Source organism: Eleutherodactylus coqui, chromosome 12, assembly GCF_035609145.1.
Source record: "Eleutherodactylus coqui strain aEleCoq1 chromosome 12, aEleCoq1.hap1, whole genome shotgun sequence".
NCBI lineage: Eukaryota > Metazoa > Chordata > Amphibia > Anura > Eleutherodactylidae > Eleutherodactylus > Eleutherodactylus coqui.
The window spans coordinates 80,854,746-80,867,790 of NC_089848.1; positions in this window are offsets into that span (position 1 = coordinate 80,854,746).

Genomic DNA, 13,045 nt, shown 5'->3' on the forward strand with positions numbered 1-13,045 from the left:
CTAGCAGAACTATAAATCAGTCTGCAGCGTTCCTCCCGCTCTATAACCTGCAGAAGGCAGATTGACTGTATTTTTAGCATGACAGGTTCTCTTTTGTCCATTAGTGACTCCCTGCCCGTCATCCATCAGTAGCAATCAGCCGTGGATTAATTGATAACATTTGTCTATATGATGACTTTACTTTTCCATTACAAAACCAGCAAATATGTCTTACAGCAGAGCAGTAAATCTCAGCAAATGATGGAGTCTAAACAAGCCATAACCACCGGCATTACCGATACGGTAATATACAAAACCGCCATGACAATGGGCTTCCCTGGACCTCGCAGCCTCAGGCTCTGCTTCCCATGTCCATCATTAAGACAATCTCTATAAAAGTCGGAGATGATTACATCAGAGCATGGAAATAACAGGATTATGATGACTGAGGCCCATTTTGTCCTAGCCCTTTAAATGGAGACATAATGACTGATGGTCTAGTAGCTCTAATGAGGATGGCCCCTAATGGACCATTAGCCATATGTTACTTTGTTTCTAGTTACATCGCGCACCTAAGTCATTCATGTAAAAGCTTCATCTGAGAATGTAAGGCACAATCACAGGTCCCTATTGTAAACTCTTTATACGTTCACATGCAGCGGAATTGGCGTGAAAGTCTGCAGCGTAAAATCCACACCAAAATCCGTGTGAAGTCCCCTACCAAAAAATGTATCAAAATCTGAACCATTGGTGCGTATTGTGACACAGATATTGGTGTGGATGACCCTTCAATTGAAATAGTGTCACACGGCCGTAAGCGCATTTGCACAATGAGAGTCACATATTTGCGTGCACATGTGCCCCTCTTAAGGTACTTTTTACGCTCCCAAATCGTACGCATTTGCGCAAACGAAATGTGCGTGCAAAATACGCTTATGTGAACGAATCCATTGAAATCAATGGGTACTATCCACTGTGTATTGCATGCGCAAAACGCTGCACAAATACGTTTGTGTGACAGTGACCTTCTATAGCCAATAGTTTTAAGTAGTGGGAAAACCCCTTTAATGTAACTGCTACATGATTAAAGGGTTTGTCTGGTTACAGAGCAAGTCCCCCCTTCAATAGAGCTGGCTGTATTTAAATAGTAAGCTGAACTATACTCACCCCTCCGCCACCACCGGCATCCAGTGCTGCAGCCCCGCCGAGGTCCTGGCGTGAGGTAACAGCCATTCATCGAGCGCTGGTTCTGATTGGCTAAGCATCACATCACTCAGCCAATCAGAGACAGTTCTTCCAGGAGGCGGGGATTTTTTAATCCCTGGCCAGAAGAGATGCTGAAGACCAGTGTTGGGGATCGGGAAGAAGATGCAGCGGAGCCGGGCAGCACTTCTAAGGTGATGTATTCTTTTTTTTCCCTAATTTTTCCTGCAGCTAGGGCTTAGTTTAGGGCTTTGATAGTAGGATTTCCTACTGCCAAAGTTGCATCACACAGCACTAACACCAAGAAAGGGTCCATAGGAAAACATGGGCTACAAAAAATTGCAAATTGCAGCTGTATAGAGCATGCCGTGATTTTGTAGTCTCACAATGTTACAGGCTAAAAACATCGTTCATGTAGAAGAACCCATAGGAAAAGCATGGGCTTCACATACATGCGATTTGTAGCACTGTCTCATAGTGAGAAAATTGCCTGATAAAGTCGTCCGTGTGGATTCAACCTAGGATTGAGAGATAGATAGATAGATAGATAGATAGATAGATAGATAGATAGATAGATAGATAGATAGATAGATAGATGGATGGATGGATGGATGGATGGATGGATGGATGGATGGATGGATAGATAGATAGATAGATAGATAGATAGATAGATAGATAGATAGATAGATAGATAGATAGATAGATAGATAGATAGATAGATAGATAGATAGATAGATAGATAATATGAGATAGAGAGATATGAGATAGAAAGATGGATAGATAAATAAATAGATATGAGAGAGAGAGATAGATAGATAGATAGATAGATAGATAGATAGATAGATAGATAGATAGATATGAGATAGAGAGATATGAGATAGAAAGATGGATAGATAAATAAATAGATATGAGAGAGAGAGATAGATAGATAGATAGATAGATAGATAGATAGATAGATAGATAGATATGAGATAGATAGATAGATAGATAGATAGATAGATAGATAGATAGATAGATAGATAGATAGATAGATATGAGATAGATAGATAGATAGATATGAGATAGATAGATAGATAGATAGATAGATAGATAGATAGATAGATAGATAGATATGAGATAGATAGATAGATATGGGATAGAGAGATAGATAGATATGAGATAGATAGATAGATATGAGATAGATAGATAGATAGATAGATAGATAGATAGATAGATAGATAGATAGATAGATAGATAGATAGATAGATATGGGATAGAGAGATATGAGATAGAAAGATAGATAGATAAATAGATAGATATGAGAGAGATAGATAGATAGATAGATAGATAGATAGATAGATAGATAGATAGATAGATAGACAGATAGATAGAATCATAGAATGGTAGAGTTGGAAGGGACCTCCATGGTCATCGGGTCCAACCAGATATTTGTCCAGCCTCTGTTTGAACACTTCCATTGAGGGTGAACTCACCACCTCCCGTGGTAACCTGTTCCACTCATTGATCACCCTCACTGTGAGAAAGGTTGTTCTAATATCTAATTTGTGTCTCCACCCTTTCAGTTTCATCACATTGATTCTAGTCTTTCCTTGTGCAGATAAGAATAGGGCTGATCCCTGTATCAGTATTTACTAGTGATTTGTATCACGCTCTAGCATTACCCTGTTTGGTCACAAGATGGCACTGCAGGCATAATAGGCAATGAAGGGAAATGAGATTTGACATAAAGTAGGTCAGGAATAATTCTGTATGACAACTTTTTGCAAAGTAAGTTTAAGAAAGCACAAGCAGCAGTCACCCAGATCACCCTGCAGGGGAGGGACGTACAAGTTCTGTTTACACAGAGTATATACTTTCACCTTTGTACTTGCACTTTAACTGCTGCATTAATATAAATGACGTGAGAGAGGTAACATGGAGGATGTGTCATGCCAGGCGCAGTGTCTGGTTCTCCAGAACCTTCTACCATCACTGGACTCTATCAACTTAACTGCCAGCTGACATGTACTGTGCTGTAGGTAGTGTCAGAATTATCCAGATAACTTTAGTGTTTCTTACAGAGGTTTTAAATAAGATACATTGTTACAGATTAAATCATGAGACCCAACCCTGAAATATCACACGATATTCAAGCCGCCATTATTATATCCTATCCAGTGAGTGAATATTGGACATGTCTGCCTATGATGGTCATGTCACCGGCGAATAAAGATTAAATATGAAACAAGCCCGTCTCATATTGGTAAACCCTTTCCATTCCCCACTAGGATGTACAGATAACCAAGTAGGGGGTCCCACCCTTGAGACCCCCTCTACAAGCTAGAACATAGAGATGCTAAGTATCAGCATTTCCCACTCTGGCAGACCCAGAGACATGTTTTTTTAACGCAAATGTCAATGGGACGTTAGAATGTTAAAAACGCATCGCAAGTTGGTGCTTTGCAATTTTTGTGCGTTGCGTTTTTAACATTAGAAAGTCCCATTGACAATCGCGTTAAAAAAAAAGCAGCGAAATCGCATGAAAAAAATGCGCAAGAAAAACGCAAGTCGCTGTTCACCCTAAGGCCTTAGTCAGACGGGCGATTTTTCGCGCGATTTGCGGATCGCATGACGGATGCGCATCCGCAAATCGCGTGACTGGTGCGCGCAAGTCGCCCGCAAATCGCCCGAAAATCTGCTCCTAGCCGCGTTTCATTAGAAACGGGCCGGAGCTGTCCAGCGCATTGCATTCAATGGAGACGGCAATACAGCCGTCTCCATTGAAAGCAATGCGCTGCGGGCGAGTGTGGGATGAATTGTCGGTAAGGGCTTAAATATATAAGCCCTTCCCTGCAATCCATCCTAAAATGTGTTAAAATAAAAAAAAATTGTATACTCACCTTCTGCCGGCAGCCGGAGCTCCGCACGGCCGTCCTGCAGTGGGTGTGAAGGGGGTGTGAGTCAGACCTGCCCCCTGATTGGCTCAGCGCTGAGCCAATCAGAGGCATGCCTCACTCACACCCATTCATGAATTCATGAATGGATGTGAGTCAGACCTGCCCCTGATTGGCTCAGCGCTGAGAGGCAGCAGTCACTCACCCATTCATGAATTCATGAATGGGTGTGTGAGTGTTTTCAGCCTCTGATTGGTCAGGGCTGTGACCAATCAGAGGCAGATCATTCAGCAGGCGGGGATTTTAAAGCCCCGCCGGCTGAATAGTGCCAAGAAGCAGTTCAGGAGAACTGACAGCGGCTGCGGCTGGACTCCGGCTGCAGCGGAAAGGTGAGTATACAATTTTTTTTTATTTTAACACATTTTAGAATGAATTGCAGGGAAGGGTTTATATATTTAACCCCTTTCCGACAATTCACCCCGCGCACGCCGGCAGCCCATTGCTTTCAATGGAGCGGCTGTATTGCCGCTCCATTGAATTCAATGGGCAAACATCGTTCTTCTCTGTCACAGCTGTTACAGCTGTGGCAGAGAAGAATGATTTGTCTTCTATATGTTCTCAATGGGGTCGGTGCTGCTGCCGCCGGCCCCATTGAGCGCATATAGAGAAGAGAACAGGAATCGCAGATTGCAGATAGGTGCGATCTGTGATTTTTTTGTTCTATAATTTATCGGACGAGCGCATAAAAAGCGCTCATGTGTCCGATACCATTGCAAAGCAATGGTTTTATAAAATCGCCGGACGCATGCGCATGCGCAAATCGCGCGAAAAATCGCCCGTCTGACTAAGGCCTTAGACTGAAAGAGTTCTTTCATGACAAACAGGACACAGGTCCTCCAAGCACTCAAACACAGGAGAAACTAGGGGCCAGGAAGAAGTCTGATTGGACACCTGCTTCTAGCTGCAACCCCACTTTGGACAAATAAATAGACTGCTTCAGGCATGCGGTGCAATCTACTATAGTGGGCAAGCAGGAAAGGGAAGCATTCAATATCAATATGCAGGAAAGATGGGCCCTCTATGCACTTAAGAGCAACAATGAGGTCACCATTAAAGGGGTTGTCTCGCGAAAGCAAGTGGGGTTATACACTTCTGTATGGCCATATTAATGCACTTTGTAATATACATCGTGCATTAAATATGAGCCATACAGAAGTTATTCACTTACCTGCTCCGTTGCTAGCGTCCACGTCTCCATGCCTCCATCTAATTTTGCTGGCTTCTTGCTTTTTTAGACGCGCTTGCGCTGTGCGGTCTTCTCCCCTTCTGCTCGGTCCAGGCACGAGCGGCGTTCTGGCTCCGTCCCCTTCTACGCATCATCACGTAGCTCCGCCCCGTCACGTGTGCCGATTCCAGCCAATCAGGAGGCTGGAATCGGCAATGGAACGCACAGAGCCCATGGTGCACCATGGAAGAAGACCCGCGGTGCACCATGGGAGAAAACGCAGTGCATCCCTGGGAAAGGACCGGCGGCCATCTTAGTGAGAAGATTTTTTAAACTCCTTATTTCGTCGGATCGGTGAGTAGAAAGCGGTTTAAAAACCGCTTTAAATTGCTATTTTATGCCAGGGGGGTGACAGGGGGAATGGGGTAATGTTAAATTTGGATGCTTGCCGCGAGACAACCCCTTTAAGCCTGCGGATATAGGTGGTGCTATAGTCCTCATGAATACATCAGACTGCACGAACAAAGCAGAAAGACAGCTGACGGACACCAGCTACTACACCAGACTGGATCAAGGTCTGACTCAGAAATATGTGAGGGAATTGAGAAGGGTCATCAGAAGCCTATCGGTGAGCTCCACAAGACTTCTGGACTTCATACCGGAGAACCCAAGGGTTAGAACATTCTACATGCTTCCAAAACTACACAAAGCTGGCAACCCAGGGAGGCCAATTATCTCAGGTATGGGAACCCTCACTGAAGGAATCTCAGGATGGGTAGAAGGCATCCTTAAACCACTGGTGAGAAACACAACCAGCTACTTGAGCCACGGACCTACTGAACAAACTATCAACCATAGGCCCCCTCCCCGATGGCACCATCCTGGCCAGTATGGATGTGGAATCCTTATATTCCACCATCCCACACAAAGATGAACTGACCTCTTGCCTGGCACACCTGGAGGCCAATGGGGTCGCCTCTGACGCAGTACTACAACTCAAAAGATTCATCCTCACACACAATTATTTCTCCTTTGGCAAAGAGATTTTCCTGCAACTAACCGGCACTGCCATGGGCTGTAAAATGGCACTGCAATATGCCAACCTTTTTATGGCAAAACTGAAAAATGACTTTCTGGCCTCCTGCTCCAGCAAACAATTGGCCTACTTCCGCTACATTGATGACATCATAACCATCTGGACCAACACCGAACAAGAATTAATAAAATTCCATGAGAGATTCAATGCATCCCACCCCACCATAAACCTGACACTAAGCTACTCGTATACTGAAATCAACTTTTTGGACACCACCATAAAAATTTCAAACAACTCAATACAGACACCCCTATACAGAAAACCTATAAGTGCAAACCAATCACATCCATATCTGTGCCTTGTCATAAGTATGTGTGTCATAATGTGAATAAATATTCATGCCTCCTCGGATCTATTTAAAGGGGTTGTCCCGCGGCAGCAAGTGGGTCTATACACTTCTGTATGGCCATATTAATGCACTTTGTAATGTACATTGTGCATTAATTATGAGCCATACAGAAGTTATAAGAAGTTTTTCACTTACCTGCTCCGTTGCTAGCGTCCTCGTTTCCATGGAGCCCGCCTAATTTTCGGCGTCTAATGGCCAAATTAGACGCGCTTGCGCAGTCCGGGTCTTCTTCTTTTCTCAATGGGGCCGCTCGTGCAGGATGCCGGCTCCGTGTAGCTCCGCCCTGTCACGTGCCGATTCCAGCCAATCAGGAGGCTGGAATCGGCAATGGACCGCACAGAAGCCCTGCGGTCCACCGAGGGAGAAGATCCCGGCGGCCATCTTCAGCCGGTAAGTAAGAAGTCACCGGAGCGCGGGGATTCAGGTAAGCGCTGTGCGGATTTTTCTTTAGGTCCCTGCATCGGGGTTGTCTCGGGGGGGGGGGGGGGTTGAAAAAAAACACAACCCGTTTCGGCGCGGGACAACCCCTTTAATTTAAGCCTGAGGAAGAACCCTGTGTTGGTTCGGAAGCTCGCTAAAACATCATGTATTTTTCTTAGCTATTTAAAGGTATCATATCTACAGGATTACTTGGTTTCTCTTTTGCTCTACTGGCTAACACTGTACCAAACCTTTGTTTTCAATATAAGATGCCTCTAACACATATACTTATTTCTGGAATGCCAAGCAGGTCAAGAGACTTTATTGTCCTGATATATAGGGGACCAGACATGGCTACACAGTGCACCCTTACTATTGTCCTAATATATAGGGGGACCCAGACATGGCTACACAGGGCACCCTTACTATTGTCCTAATATATAGGGGGGCCCAGACATGGCTACACAGTGCACCCTTAGTACTTGTCCTAATATATAGTGGACCCAGACACGGCTACACAGAGCACCTTTAGTACTTGTTCATGTATAGGAGACCAAGACATGACTACACAGTGCACCCTTAGTACTTACCCTAGTATATAGGGGACCCAGACATGGCTACACAGGGCACCGTTAGTACTTGTTCTAATATATTGGGGACCCAAACTTGCCCACACAGTGCACCCTTAGTACTTGTCCTAATATATAGGGACCCAGACATGACTACACAGTGCACCGTTAGTACTTGTTCTAATATATAGGGGACCCAAATATGACTACACAAAAGGAAAAGAGGAAACAGTTCCCCTGTTATCCTTTCATTTTAATAGTCTGCCCTTAGTCTGTTAGACGTGTCCCTGGTTACCCTCCGGGTGGGAGACAGTAGTGCCATGGTGACAAGGCCTACATCTATACCCCACTGTCTCCTAGACTGGGGCCCACTTCTTGGACGCTGCAGTCCCTAATTACTTGTCCTAATATATAGGGGACCCAGACATGACTATGCAGTGCACCCTTAGTACTTGTCCTAATATATAGGGGCCCAGACATGGCTACACAGTGCACCCTTAGTACTTGTCCTAATATATAGAGATCCAGACATGTCTACACAGGGCACCCTTAGTACTTGTCCTAATATATAGGGACCCAGACATGGCTACACAGTGCACCCTTAGTGCTAGTCCTAATATATAAGAGACCCAGACAAGACTGCACAGTGCACCCTTAGTACTTGTCCTAATATATAGGGTACCAAACATGGCTGCACAGTGCACCCTTAGTACTTGTCCTTATCGGGGACCCAGACAAGGCTACATGATGCATCCTTAGTACTTGTCCTAATATATAAGGGACTAACCATAACTACACAGTGCACTTTTAGTACTTGTCATAATATATAGGGGACCAGACATGACTACACAGTGCACCCTTAGTACTTGTTCAATATATAGGAGACCCAGACATGACTACACAGTGCACCCTTAATACTTGTCCTAATATATAGGAGGCCAGACATGACTACACAGTGCACCCTTAGTACTTGTCCTAATATATAGGGGACCAGACATGGCTGCACAGTGCACCCTTAGTACTTGTCCTAATATATAGGGGACCAGACATGACTACACAGGGCACCCATAGTACTTGTCCTAATATATAGGGGACCAGACATGACCACACAGGGTTTCCTTAGTACTTGTCTTAATATGTAGGGGACAGGACATGACTACAAAGTGCACCCTTAGTACTTGTCCTAATATATAGGGGACCCAGACATGACTACACAATGCACCCTTAGTACTTGTCCTAATATATAGGGGACCCAGACATGGCTACACTGTGCACCCTTAGTACTTGTCCTAATATATTGGGGACCAGACAGTGCTGTCACAGTGTTCAGTGATAAGGGGACTCCCTGCGGGGATTAACAGAACCCTAGGGGAGTCCCCTCGTTCCCGCAGGGACTAAGGGGTTAACAGCGGGACATTTAAAAGGTGCTTATGGCCAGAAGCACCTTTTAAATGCCCCACTGTAAGCAGCGGGTAAGCTATTCCTTGAGCAAGAGTTTCCACTGATCTGGATTACGGAACTCCTGCTCCCATGGGAGTCAATGGAAACTCCCGCAAAACGCACACCAAAGATGTGCATGCTCTATCTTGTTTAGGTGCGCGCTGTTTTGCGCTTCAAATTCAGCGCACATGAACTCTTCTATAGGAACCCATTGGTTCTTTTAGAAGCGTGCATTATGTGCGCGCAAAACACACGCTCGTGTGAACGGGGCCTAAGGCCTCCTTCACATGGATGATTTTCTGCAGCTAAGTTAGGGCTCCTTCACACTGGGAATTCACTCACTCTCGCATCTCACGATTTTATCGCAAGTGTGAAACCTGCCTTAGCTGTAGAAAATTGTCCATGTGAAGGAGGCCTGATAGTGTAGTACACCAGCTGTATCTATCTATCTATCTATCTATCTATCTATCTATCTCATATCTATCTGTAGTGGCCCGAAGTGCATATATCTGGCCCCTCCATACTTGTCATATCTTTCATGTGGATGCACTGTGCAAATTGTCTTGTCTTGTCATGTGTATTGCACAGCTGCAGCATGTAAGAGGTCAATGTCTGTGAATGCCTGGGATATGTCTGGAAATTGTAACGAGTTATGTTGTCATGTGAGTATGCAAGGTATATATGTGAGTGACAGGTAAAAAAGAGGGGACATTCCATTGCTTCAACAGTTGAGTGTGGAGGAAGAGTGCCGGTCAAATGGGGGTGCCTTCAAGCCTCATGTGGTGAAGAATGGAGGAGGAAGAGAGATACTCTGATGACTTAATTCCAGGACCCCTATCCTAGGAGAGACAGAAAGAGACCACTGTGCAGTGTTCAGAAAGTTGTCTGCAAGTGAGTGTCAATGGAGGGATTTGTCCTCCTCCGGTGTGCGTGTCCAGCAGCGGAGTCATACAGATAACTTTCACTGTAGGCCCGGTGTCATCCTGTGTCCTAGAGTGTGTGTAACTGTAGTGGCCCGAAGTCTATATTTCTGGCCCCTCCTTAATTGTCATACGTGTCATGTCTTCAATGTGGATGCACTGTGCAAAGTGTCTTGTCTGCTGTTATGTGTATTGCACAACTGCAGCATGCAAGAGGTTAATGTTTGAAAGGGGCTGGGATATGTCTGGAAAAGTATCAATATCTTTCTAGTCACGTGATGTCTGTACCCTATAAATGTGAATAATTGGGCTGTGGTAAGGAAGTTCCTGATATTCAACACTTGAGATTGGAGTGGCGTGCCGGCCACATGGGGGTACCTTCAACCCTCATGTGGTGAAGTGTTGGAGGAAGAGGAAAGGTATCCTGAAGTCTTCCATGTCAGAAACCACCTCTGAAGAGCGAGTGAAGTGAGGATTCCACCGTGCAAAGTTGTCTTCAAATACTAATTGTCTGTGGAGTGTTCCTACCCTCATCCTCCTCCAGAATGTTCCCCTTCCAGGAGCAGTACCTTATAGATAACTTGGCCTGTAGGACCGGTGTCATCCTGTGTCATCTCTGTTTTTTCTGCACTGGTGTGTAAAGTTGTAATCTGCAAAGCTTTAAGTAGTTTCCAGTCACTGCCCGCTCCCAGTGACTGATGTATCAAGTTTCAACAGTGTGTGGACTCTCTTCGTTTAACCGCCGGGTACAAGCTGCAGTGAGAAGGAACGGTTGGCGTCACGCGTGACAACTTCATGTCCAAAACACTGATACAGGTAATTGCCATCCCAGAGTTGCCTTGAAGAGGCCTAGCGGTACTTGGGCTGAGGTTGTGTGTGTCCGTCCAGGGAGGAGTCTGGTAAGTGCTACCATGGCAAGTGCCAACTCTACCCTCCCAGCTCCTTAGCGTAGGCCTCGTGTTTAGGTGGCCGCTGGGACACTGTGTTAGGTTGTGCATCTGGGACCTGTGGTTCTACAGGCTTCCTGGTGCACACCTTCAAAGGTAGGGGTTAATTGAACTGGCTGGGTGTGGTATTCTCCGCCAGCCAACCCCCTTTAGTCTGCAGCATATAAAAACCAGCATCTCTCAGTAGTTGATGCTGGTCATTTTACTGCTTGGATATCACTGTCTTGTACCCTCTCAGAGCTGTGTTTGAATGTCTGTTAGTGTCTCTCTGCTTCCCTAAAGATGGTTTGGACATCTGTAGTCCTTGTGTGTAGCATGTGCAGATCCCTCTTTCCTTCCCCTGACAGGTACGGCCTTCAAGCGACTTATGTCTCATTTGTGTGTCAGATGTTTGAGGTCTGACTCAGTTTCCTATGTCAGCATGGTGGCTGACTGTCTTTCCCCCTGGTGTGGGGACACTTAGACTTGCTGTGGTAGTTCATCTGTTTTTATGCACTATATATTGTACATTTGGTGTGAACAGCGACGTGTTTGATATGTCTGTGCTGGTTGCCAGACATGTTCCATATGTCTAGTCCTGTTCTGTGTTTGGTGTATCAGTACATTGTTGTGTCCTGTGTGTCTGTTTAGTGCATCTCTCCAGCATCCTGATCAGGGCTAGCCAGGTCACTAGAAGAAGACAGTGGGGCCGCCTTTATCAAGGCGATTACTCCGCTTTTAGGCAGGGGTGCATCTCTTTCCCTGATCAGTTAGGGACAGTTGTCCATTCAGTTTCCAGGAGAGGTGCAATTGGTCCGTGCAAGTACTATATGTGTGTGTTTGCGGTTTTAAATGGACACGTTTGCGTTCCACCTGTGGAGTGGCGCTTTAGTGCACCCAGCAGACGCAAAACGCTGCATGTCCAGGAGCGGAGTCATACAGAAAACTTGGACTGTAGGCTCAGTGTCATCCTGTGTTGTTCCTCCCTGACCTCTGTAATTTGTCCTTCCCGCACTAGTGTGAGAATTCGTTTATCCAGTCAGTGACTGTTCCCAATGACTGAGGTTGTCAAGTTACTTGTGCGTGGACTCTCTTACTTTTCCCATCGGACATCCTGTGAAGTAAGGAACGGTGGCGTCACCTATGACATTTCTACAAGTCCACTACACCACCTATTCAGGAACACGCTCCCTAAGCGTTGCCTGGAAGAGGCCTGGCGGCGCCTTGGCCGAGGCTGCACGTATCCCTCAGGGGAGGAGTTGGTAGTGCCACCATGACATCCCTAAACAACTACTCGCACCATCTTCTCAGTGGTGTGCCTTGTGTCTCTGTTGTTGCATATCTGTCTATCTATCTATCTATCTATTTATCTAGGCAAAACAAGTATTTCAATTTTTATTCTTGTGGGCTCTAGTGTCCCCCTTCCACTGGTGATCATAGGACAGAGACCAGCTGGTTCATTTCATATGGGATTTGTTGAGAGGGGGGCCCTGAGTAGATTGACATTTGCTAGGGTAGGGATCCTCAGCTGGACCCCTTCTGTTTCAGGGCCACCTAGCATCTGTATGATGACCCTATACTGTATGTAGACCTGTGCCCCTATTGTAGTGTACAGAAGTTGTGCATTGGTTTCTAGATGTTTCTGAATAGTCTGTTTGTCTTGTGCCTACGTGTTGTCAGTGTCTTCTATGTGAGTGAATATGATGTGTATTACATAGCTGCAGCACTGAATGGGTTACTGTCTGGGTTAGGTCTGGAAATGTATATTTTGTATGTCATGTGACCTTGTTGTATATATGTGTTTGCAACAATCATGAGTAGAGTCTGTCTTCGTGGTTCTGTCTTCTTTCTTCTGCGTTCTGGGATCCTGTTGGCACACAGACACCTTCAGTCTGTGGGCTGAGAAGATGGAAGAGTCAGAGAGGATGCTGTATGGGTTCTGGGTCTAACCTACCCAGGTCTCTATGCTGAACACCTAGAGAAACTGCAAGCCTGCGTGAGTTCACCGTGTAGCGCTGAGTGGAGTTCCTAAACTGTACGGGAAG